Raw genomic sequence first — 9,213 nt, forward strand, 5'->3', positions numbered from 1 at the left:
CAATTTCTTTATCACATCACCCACTACTCACAGCCAGTTCTCCTACTGTTCTTCATAGACACATTGTCTATGTTCAGGCACCACCTGAATGAAGTTTGCAGGACACTGGTGGTCTTCTATCCTAGATTGTTTAATTTCTGATTGAACATATGCTAGATGGTTTGGACTTTCCAATCTATCAATCTACATAGTGATCAGTGTTGTCTTTGGGCAGCGTTGAGTGTAAATTGTTTTGCGGCAAAATCACATAATCTTTGCACAGTAGCTTCTTCCATATTCTGTGCTTCTATATTCCCCCATCCTTTTTATTCTTGCTAAGCATATGATGCAACATTTTGATTAAAAGTCTTGCAAAAACAAAAACAAAAAACCCTATAACCATCAACTGTGTTCCCTCCTCTGTGAAGAAAGTTACTCCATCAACAGCTGGTCGCTAATTTGGCCTGGCCCAGTTAGTGCCTCATGTTGATAATTCTTTATCATTTTGCTTAGCTGTGCAGTCTAACAATTCAGTTAATGGCTGTCAAACACCATACTAAGTCCGAAAGTCTATTCAAACCTGTCTGGGTGTTCTTGGGTTTTCCTCCTCTTCTTATATAATCACTGTATATCAGCTATTCTGCAGATTTCTGGGTCCACATTATTCAGGAAGAGCCTGATGACACATGTCTACTGCTTGATGGTTGCAACATTAAATGATCATTCGAATGTATGAAGGACCTATCACAGGTATAAGCTCCCATTGGCTTCAAACACACTGGCCACATTCACACATAACAACAAGCCAGACTTTCTGTCTTCTTGTGTTTTACTGTGAACAAGTGGTATTGCTAGTCTGTCCGGCCCAGTTGCTTCTGATTCAATCCTGGCATGGACAATATAGTAATGCAACAAGCCATGACTTCTGGTTACATCTGAACTGGGTGTGTGTGTGTGTGTGTGTGTGTCATGGTTTGTTGCTCCCTAACAAGAAGCCATGAACAGGAAATCAAATACAAAGCATGGTTTAAGGTAGGCTAATACTTATGGCTTGCTAGGGAGAAACAAAGTATAATCACTGCTTCAATATGACCAGAAGCTAAGGCTTCCTAGTTTGTTTATCCTGTTTGTGCCAGGGGTGAGCAATCAGGTTCACGATAAACCACAACAAGACAGAAAATCTGGCTTGTCGTTATGTGCAAAAACAGCCAGTGACACACACAAAAGCAGTTCATGCATTCAGTCGTGAGAGGCCAAGCAATAGTGTGGACAACTGATCATTCCATTTCTGATATTTGCCTAGCCAACTCCTTGGACCAATAGCACCAAGGCCTACTGACCTGAATGCATTCAGTCTCTAGCCTCTGTAAGCCAAAAAAAGAACATGGAAAAAGCTTCAATCTCTAGCGGCCCTGACATGACTATTAACTGAATGTTTTCATTTGACGTGGAAGATTAATGAGTGACCTATAACTGAATCTACATCTGCGGTGTCAAGAGATGTTTCAGGTTTCTTTGTGTTTTTTTAATGTATTCTGGCCAGTGAAGTGACCGACCTTTTCTGTGTTTGTAATGTGTTTCTGGACATTTCCTTTGTACAGCCCAAAACCAAAGCTCAGGCGTCTTCTGTCCCTCTGCAAATTGTTTCTCTCCTTCCTGCATGAAGCACTTCAGCAACAGTCATCCTAAGAAGCAGCAAGGCTTCTTTCTATTAATACTCTTTTGTTTCCCAGGAGGTGTTACCTGCCCCTTCTGCTTGGATGAACCAGAATTTGCTTTAAAATGTGCTTGGCTCCAGTTGCTGCCACTGTTAGTTTGGCTTTAATTACATGTTCCTCCATCTGTTGCCATGGATTTGCACAGTTAGGTCTGTAATTAACTTCCCAGCTCAGACGTTCAAGAAAAATATATCATAAAAATGTCCACGCTTCATTGATTGTGAGGGTTTTCCCCCCTGCTCTTTTTGGTTCTGCTTTTGCTGTTGCTTTTCCAGTTAGGCTAGAAATATACAAAATTGTGATGGTGGTGGTTGAAGAGGAGGGACTGTCCTCTTTGGTGGTCCCATCAACATGGCTAAATGTTATCCATCCCCTCACCTGCAAAGTGGGTCAGCACCAGGTAGCAGCACTGCAGATTAGTCCCCTTTCCAGTAAAAGGGGGATCTGGTGAGATTCTAGCTTAGGAAATGAGGTTAAGGAAGATGGTAGTTAGAAGGATGAAAAGCTAGGAACAAGACAGTGTGTTTTCCTTATTAGAAAAAGAAAATGATATAAGCTTCCTATCTGAATGATGTAAAAAGTGCACTACCTTAACCCACTGAATGGTCTTGAGAGCATCTTTTGCTGTAGAATTAATGAAAGAGTGCAGACCCCACCAGTCTCTTAGATACAATCCACTGGGAGTCTCACATAACACCAGGTTGAATATATAGGGATGTATCCAACATCCACGATCACAGAGAACTTGTGCTAGTTCAAAGGGCAAGTTTTAATGTGCAACAGAGGGATCAAATGCAACTCTTGCATTAGTGGGAATCTGTTGTGCAGCAGATTGGACAGTATCCTGCTTGTCAAAGTTATGAGTAGCCTGCACGTGCAAAATCTTGCACAGCAAAGTTTTGCTGGCACAATGTACCACTAAGTGACTTTAACTTAGCACTATGTTACATACAACCCAATACTTTCTTTAAAGCACACAAGTGCTGTGTGGCTGCTTAATTTTACACAATCGATTCTGTTTCTTCTGTAGTCACAGGAAGGCCCCCTCCTTTTGACACAAGCAAATTAGACTTTAGCTCCCTCCCTGGATTTTGGAGAATCTACCAGGTCTCCATTCCTTCAACCCTCTCTTCTTTTTTCTTAAACAGAGTTTCCCAGGGCCCTCTGTTTCTGTATCCCAGACTTATTTGTTGCACTTGCTGGGTGTGATTCCTAGACTCCCTAAAGGGTCAAACCAGTTTATTAAGCATCAGTTTATTAAGCATGTGCCTGCCATTTAAGCTGTCCAATGGGGACAGGAGTGAAACTTTCCCCCTCCCCTCCCCTCCCCTCCATCTCCTCTTCTGCCTCTGCTTCTGCTTCTGGACTTCTCTCTGCCACAGACTCTCCCTGCTCAGTAAGGCCTGTTACTTCTTCAGCTTCCGACACCACCTCCTCTCAGGTTTCTCCCTCTTCTTCCTCTGACCATGCATTGCCATCCCACCAGCAGTCCCTGAGCTCTGAGCTTTCTTCCCTTGGGTTTTTTCCAGCTTGTGCCTCCCACTACCCCTCTGCATCCAACCAGTCCATGACAGATCGCCACTCCCTACCATTGATCCCGCTTACAACTTTTGTCTGTTGCTCATGTCCTCCAAGTCCTGCCCAAGCATGGCTGGAGCTTGACTGGAACAAACACAAGCCAGAGAACCAAAAGGGCCCTTTGGGGGCTCTGGCACCATCCTGTTGTGTAGTTCTTCATTTCTCCTCCTACCTACAAGTGGCTCATTACCAAGGTCCACGTGATTGGCACTTCCCTTTTCCAAATCTAACAGCCAGGCAAATAGAACTTGTTCCAGAGGGGAGAAATGCAGGAAAGGGGAAAGCTTTGTAGTTGTTTCAGAAATTTCTGCCCGGAGCTCTGAGGTCCCTGATGTGGTGCTTGTGAGCACCATGGTACCCTCAGATGCACACCTTGGTGTCCACAGATATCCTACCCCTCCCAGTTTTTATTTGTGTATATACATATATATATATGCAGGTTTTGGTGTCCTCGGGTGTCTTCCCGTGTAAAAGTTGGGGTGTCTAGGCGACGTTTCGACGAGGTCTCACTCGTCATCTTCAGGCTGGTGCTTTCGGCTTCTTGTTACTGGAACAGAGCGGGATCTCAGTGTTTGAGTTCCTATAAATACTGTAGAGGGGTGTGGTGTATTGCCTCAAAAGTTCTGGGCAGAGGGGAAGTTCCCAGGCTAGTGTTCTTTTCTTCTTTTGTTCTTTAATTACTTGAGGGATATCTTGAGTGATTTCTTGAGTGATATTCTGAGTACCACTTATATATATATATTAATAGAGTATTTTTGGTTCTGTGACAAGTTGTCTTTGGGAGAAGGGTGTTGCCTGCCTCCCCCCCACGCCCCGTGTTCTGTTTGTTTGGGGGATGTGTGTGTTTTGCCTGCTGATGGGGGGGGAGGGTGTTGGGATCTGAGCATCACCAGATTTTCCGCTGTGAAATGGGTATTTTATGGTGATCTCAACATTTTTCTTAGGTTTTCAAATGTGTCCCCAGGCCCAGAAAAGTGGGATTATGGGGCTACCCTTATCCTTCAAGCAAAACTCAGGAATGTGCTGAAGTACCAATGATTGTAAACCCTAACAACCTGGATTCTTTACATTTTTTTCAGAGCAGGTGTCCTAAGGCCAGGAGCAGATACAATATCCTCTGCTTCCCCAGACAAGTCCTGGTGGCAGAATCATTTGCCTGTTGGGTGCCTTCTGTGGTTTTCATTCTCCAAAGCGGGCAATCGATAGAGTAGGGTGGGTGGAATTCTCCAATCTTGAATCTGCTTTGGTGTGGGGCCGGGGATGGATGTATATACCCGAATTCCTAAGTCTGCATCCTGTTAGATTTAGGGGTGGGGAGACTTCTAAAAGGTTTGGGTTTGCCAAGTTAATACCTAACATTATGGGCTTAAAAATCAATCAGACTCAGGTTGCAATCCAATGCATGCTTACCTAGGAAGAAGTCCTGTTGAACTCAACAGGACCTACTTCTGAGTAGACTTCTATAGAATTGCAGGTTTTGTTTTTAACATTGAAATGCTGAATTTTCTTCATTTTTTCAAAAGGAAAACCTGCCATTCAGATTCTTAAAAATTAAATAAAATTGAGTGAATTTCCCCCCCAGATTTAGGATTGATCCCCTTTTGCCATTAGTAGTTCTGGGTTATTCTTTCTTTTCACCTACCAGCGAATCCATTTGAATTTAACAGGGTAAAATAACTGCGTTGCTTCGCAGCCATCTTCCTACATAGATATATGTGTGTGTTCTTTCAATCACAGCTTTGACAGGGGATTTATCATTATTATTTTTCAAACTTTCTGACAGCTTCTGACTGTCAAGGCACAGCCTCGACCAACCCTCCTCATAACCACTTCCTGCTGTAGTTGAAATCAGACCTTGTGTATGTGTGCTCCCATAAAACTCCCACATCAGCATGGTTTTAACTATGGAAAGGCAGCATGCAAATAGAATGGTGGTGGTGGTATGACTATCAACAGTAGGAGTACCAAGCAGCAAAAGCCAGTGTGGAATGTGGCATTGTTGGTAGGGAAGGAATTCGCTGGGTCCACTTTTCAAAGCAGACCAGCCCAGTCCAATGGTCCTGTACTTGCTTGCAGGAGCACAACCCCTGATCAGATTACAAAATTCTCTGGATTTGGTAATGCAGTTTTCAAGTACAAAAAACGAAATTAAAAATGTGTGCACAGAAGTATGTATTTTGCAGTTAAAATGCATATTTGGTGGGAACGCACTGGGGGTAGGGGAGGGCGGCATTTGTCTTGGGAGAATACATACAAAAATGTCTGCAGTCATGTGAACCATTCAACTACGAATTTTTCATTCATTCTTAAAAATAAAAAAGCACTGCACAAAACAAGATCGAACCGACCTAAGATTGAGTGTCAGTGTAAGTGACACAGGACAGGGAGTCCACCCCTAACTGCTGGCAATTGCTGCAGAGACATGAATGTACCATTTTAGCTCATTACTGGGCCAACAGGATGAATGTTCTCCCAATGTAACAAACCCGTTGACCAGGACAAGTGTACTTTCTCATAGATGAATCATCACCGATCATAGGGGAGGGGTTGGTCTTGTGTCCTTGAGATATATAGATATATTTTTTGAAAAATCCCCACAAAGGGCTTCAAACAAGCACTTTCACTTCTAATGAAGATTCATCCCATGAATGTATTTTGACCACACAACACACACCACAGGTGCAAGGAGAAGCAGTCTGCTTTGCTTTTTGCTTTTTTTTTGTTTTTAATTGTCAAGCACCACCACATTACAGGGTGAATCTACAAAGATAAGTGCCGGATGCTTTCTAGAAAAACTGTTGCCTGAATGTGTGGCCGGTGAGCAATGAAATGCCATTAAACTTTGTATAGTGTCACGTAGGACTGCTCAGGAAAAGAAAAGAAAAACCATTGAAAAGGAGGTGAAATGGAGAAATTAGCAGTGGTGGCTAAACCTTTACTTGATTGCATTATAATGTTGAGGCTGCCGGATTCCTGCTAGCAAGAGATTTGCACATTGGTTTTCATTCATATCTGCCTCAGAACCTTGCCCTCCTCCCTTTTGATTTTCTGTAGAATAAACTGGACTGCAGTTCTAAGCATATTTACTTGACAGCAAGCCCTGTTGAACTCAGTGGAGTTTGCCTCCCAAGTAAACGTGTTTAGGGTTGCCCTCAAAAAGGAAAACATTCATTAATCCTGACACTACACCCATAAAAAACACGCAAATCCTCATTTTGCTAGAGGATACCTGTGCTTGTCTTTTCTTTAACTGGGTTACAGTTTTTAAAAAAACAAAATGCCTAGAGAGTAATTCTTCTTCTTTCAAGCCTGCTTCTCTTAGGAATCCATTTTCCTTGCTCTACACCTAAGTGGATTTAGATAAACCTTCCCCCCCACCCCCACTCCTGAAGTATTTCTGTACAGCCTAGGTAACCTAAGTCTCCTACCTATACTTTAATCTAGCTATCTCTATATTTGCATTAGTCTGTCTTATCGTGAACCGGTCACACAAGAATGACGGAAACAGTTTATTGACTCCTTTTGTGCGTGTCAATGAAAAATTGATTTGGGGTGCTCACACCCTCTTTTGAACTCAGATTCTTGCCACTGTACAGTATATGGAGATGCATAGAGAGACTTTTTATATTTCTGAATGTTGTACTTTTTAACTCCTTGCAAGCTTGGTAATACACTATCTAAATGTCTAAAAAACAATAATGATTGTCTTGTAAGTCTGATGTTATTTCCTTGAACCTGTGGGTTGCAAAGGTGATGGGGAGGGCGAAGAGAAGCCCCAGAGGGTGAATTACACTCTGAGCAAAGAGTGGGGAGGGGGGGAAGTCATGCTGGAAGATTTCAAGCAAGTTGGATGTGTTAACCTTGAGGACACATCTCAGGTTTCCTTCTACAATGCCCTCCTGCGCTCTGCTGTAATTGGTTCTGCCCTTGTTTAATTCTAGGGCTGCCACTAGTTTAAAGAATCCATTGTATGAATGAGTTGCTTAAGTGATTGATTAAGCAACTGAATTTACACAGATGTGCCAGTGGGTACAGCAAAACTTCCAAAGAAAACATACTTTTTCTTGCTTTTAAACTATTGTGCACTATCTCTTGCAACGGGCACACTTGAATGCAGAAGGCTGGCATTGGGTTTCCTCCATGCTAACTTTCAGCTTTAAAATTGCCTTCTCCCTCTCTTCCGAGCCTTCACTGCTTTTAGCCATATTGAAAAAGTATGACTAAAAATGTAGGAATGGGGGAGAAAATCGATACTGTTGAAAATGTAATCCAGACATGCCTACACCACAGTTTCCAAAACAATATGCAAAGCCTGTGAATCCTCACACCCCAGCAAGCTGGTCGCTTCATTGTGAGTTAGTGAGGGAGGTTGCCTTTTTCTCCTTGAAAAGTACATAGAGCTGAAGGAAGAAGTTGGAAGAGCAACTCAGGTTAATGCTTCTGAACCTGACTTTTCCTAGAACCCTTCTAAAAGAAGGAGAGGGGGGAGAGACATGGCAAGAGGAGGTGCCACTTAAAAATCCAAACTTGTCCAAGGGCCTAAAAAAGTAGGATACCCCTAGATTAGTACAAGTGAAAAGGAGGTTCAAGTACGTAATAGATAACTCTCTTTTTGACAGTGGCATTCCAGCCACTTTTAACATAACACACATCCAAGAAGCCTGTGTGTGTAATTACGTTATCTTTTCACATACAGACTGTACAAGCAAACACCTTTGTTGGAAGAAACAAATATGTCCATCAGCAGAACCATTGTTGGAGACAAGAAACAGAAAGGGTGGGTGGGTGTGTATTTAAAGGAACCGAGGCTTCGAAGACTGGTGGAATTAAGAATTTTTTCCTATTTGCTTGCAGACGTTTGAGTTTACATTCCATTTTCCCTCCTTTATTTCCAGCCACAGGTGTTGCTGCGGGGGTAGGGGGTATTACTAAAGAACAGAGAGGGCACAAATACATAGGGCGTTCGTCTACACAAGCCCCATTGAAATGAAAAAGAGCTCCCTGAGGGAGCATCAGAGTGTTCCTGCAGAGGTCATATCCACACCCAAGGCTTTTTCCTCCCCACCCAGAACTCACTGGAACTCAGTTCTGGCATCTCTCAGGTGGGCCCCATTGCTATTCTAAGAGGATGAGGGATGTGTTCATAGTGGGTTCCAGCACCTCCTTTTCTAGAAAAATAGCACTGTCCACATTTAAAACAAAAGGCTTTCCCCAAATTTTGCTATAGTTTTTATTATTAAATAAAACTGTACTTTGTTAAGGGTTGGCTAGAGCTAAATTACAATTTGCAGGATTATTTGGGGGAATTCATGCGCCCCGAATGTATGGTGTTAATGTGATCTCAGTGTCTATTCAGTTGAAGATGTTGGGGATGAATAGCCTGAAGAAGAGCCAATTAAGAGCCAATTTAATACCCATTAAAGAGCTGTCACATAGATCAAATTTGGGGGTTTTATTGCTCCAAATAATAGGGTCCAAAGTCAGGTGGCTGAAGTTGTTTTACAGCAGAACAGACTGCCTCAGCAGTTGTGGGACTCTTCCTCCTTAGACATTTTTGAGCAGAAGCTGAATAGCCACCTATGTACCTGGAACATGCCCCAGCCCCCTTGAGCCCATTAAACCTTCTGATTGGGTCCTCTGGACAGTAGGAGCCTAAGCTGTGCCGGCCCACCAACTGTGACCCTGCTGACTTTCCACCATGAAATGCCACCAGCCACAATGGGGTGGCAAACCAGGATTTTTCCTGCATCAGCAGAAGATTTGACTAGATAAGTCTGATTACAACGGGGCTTGCTCCAGCAAATAAACCAGTGAATTGTACTCACCTTAATTTGCAATTGTTGTATTTACCAATAACGTACATTGAACTCATAAATAAATAAGTCACAATCTTTTTTTTAAGAACATCAACAACACACTACTATGGCCAAACTTTAAA

At 42.7% G+C, this 9,213-nt stretch overlaps 1 long non-coding RNA gene across 1 annotated transcript; it reads left to right on the forward strand.

Moving 5' to 3' along the window:
* LOC310698097 lies at positions 1-6,974 on the forward strand. Its single transcript, XR_014521300.1, has 2 exons — positions 1-3,714; positions 4,024-6,974. It is a non-coding gene; the product is annotated as an uncharacterized lncRNA (long non-coding RNA).
* Positions 6,975-9,213: the final 2,239 nt, after the last annotated feature.

The sequence above is a fragment of the Podarcis liolepis genome (assembly GCF_965112155.1).
Source record: "Podarcis liolepis genome assembly, chromosome: Z".
Classification (NCBI taxonomy): Eukaryota; Metazoa; Chordata; class Lepidosauria; order Squamata; family Lacertidae; genus Podarcis; species Podarcis liolepis.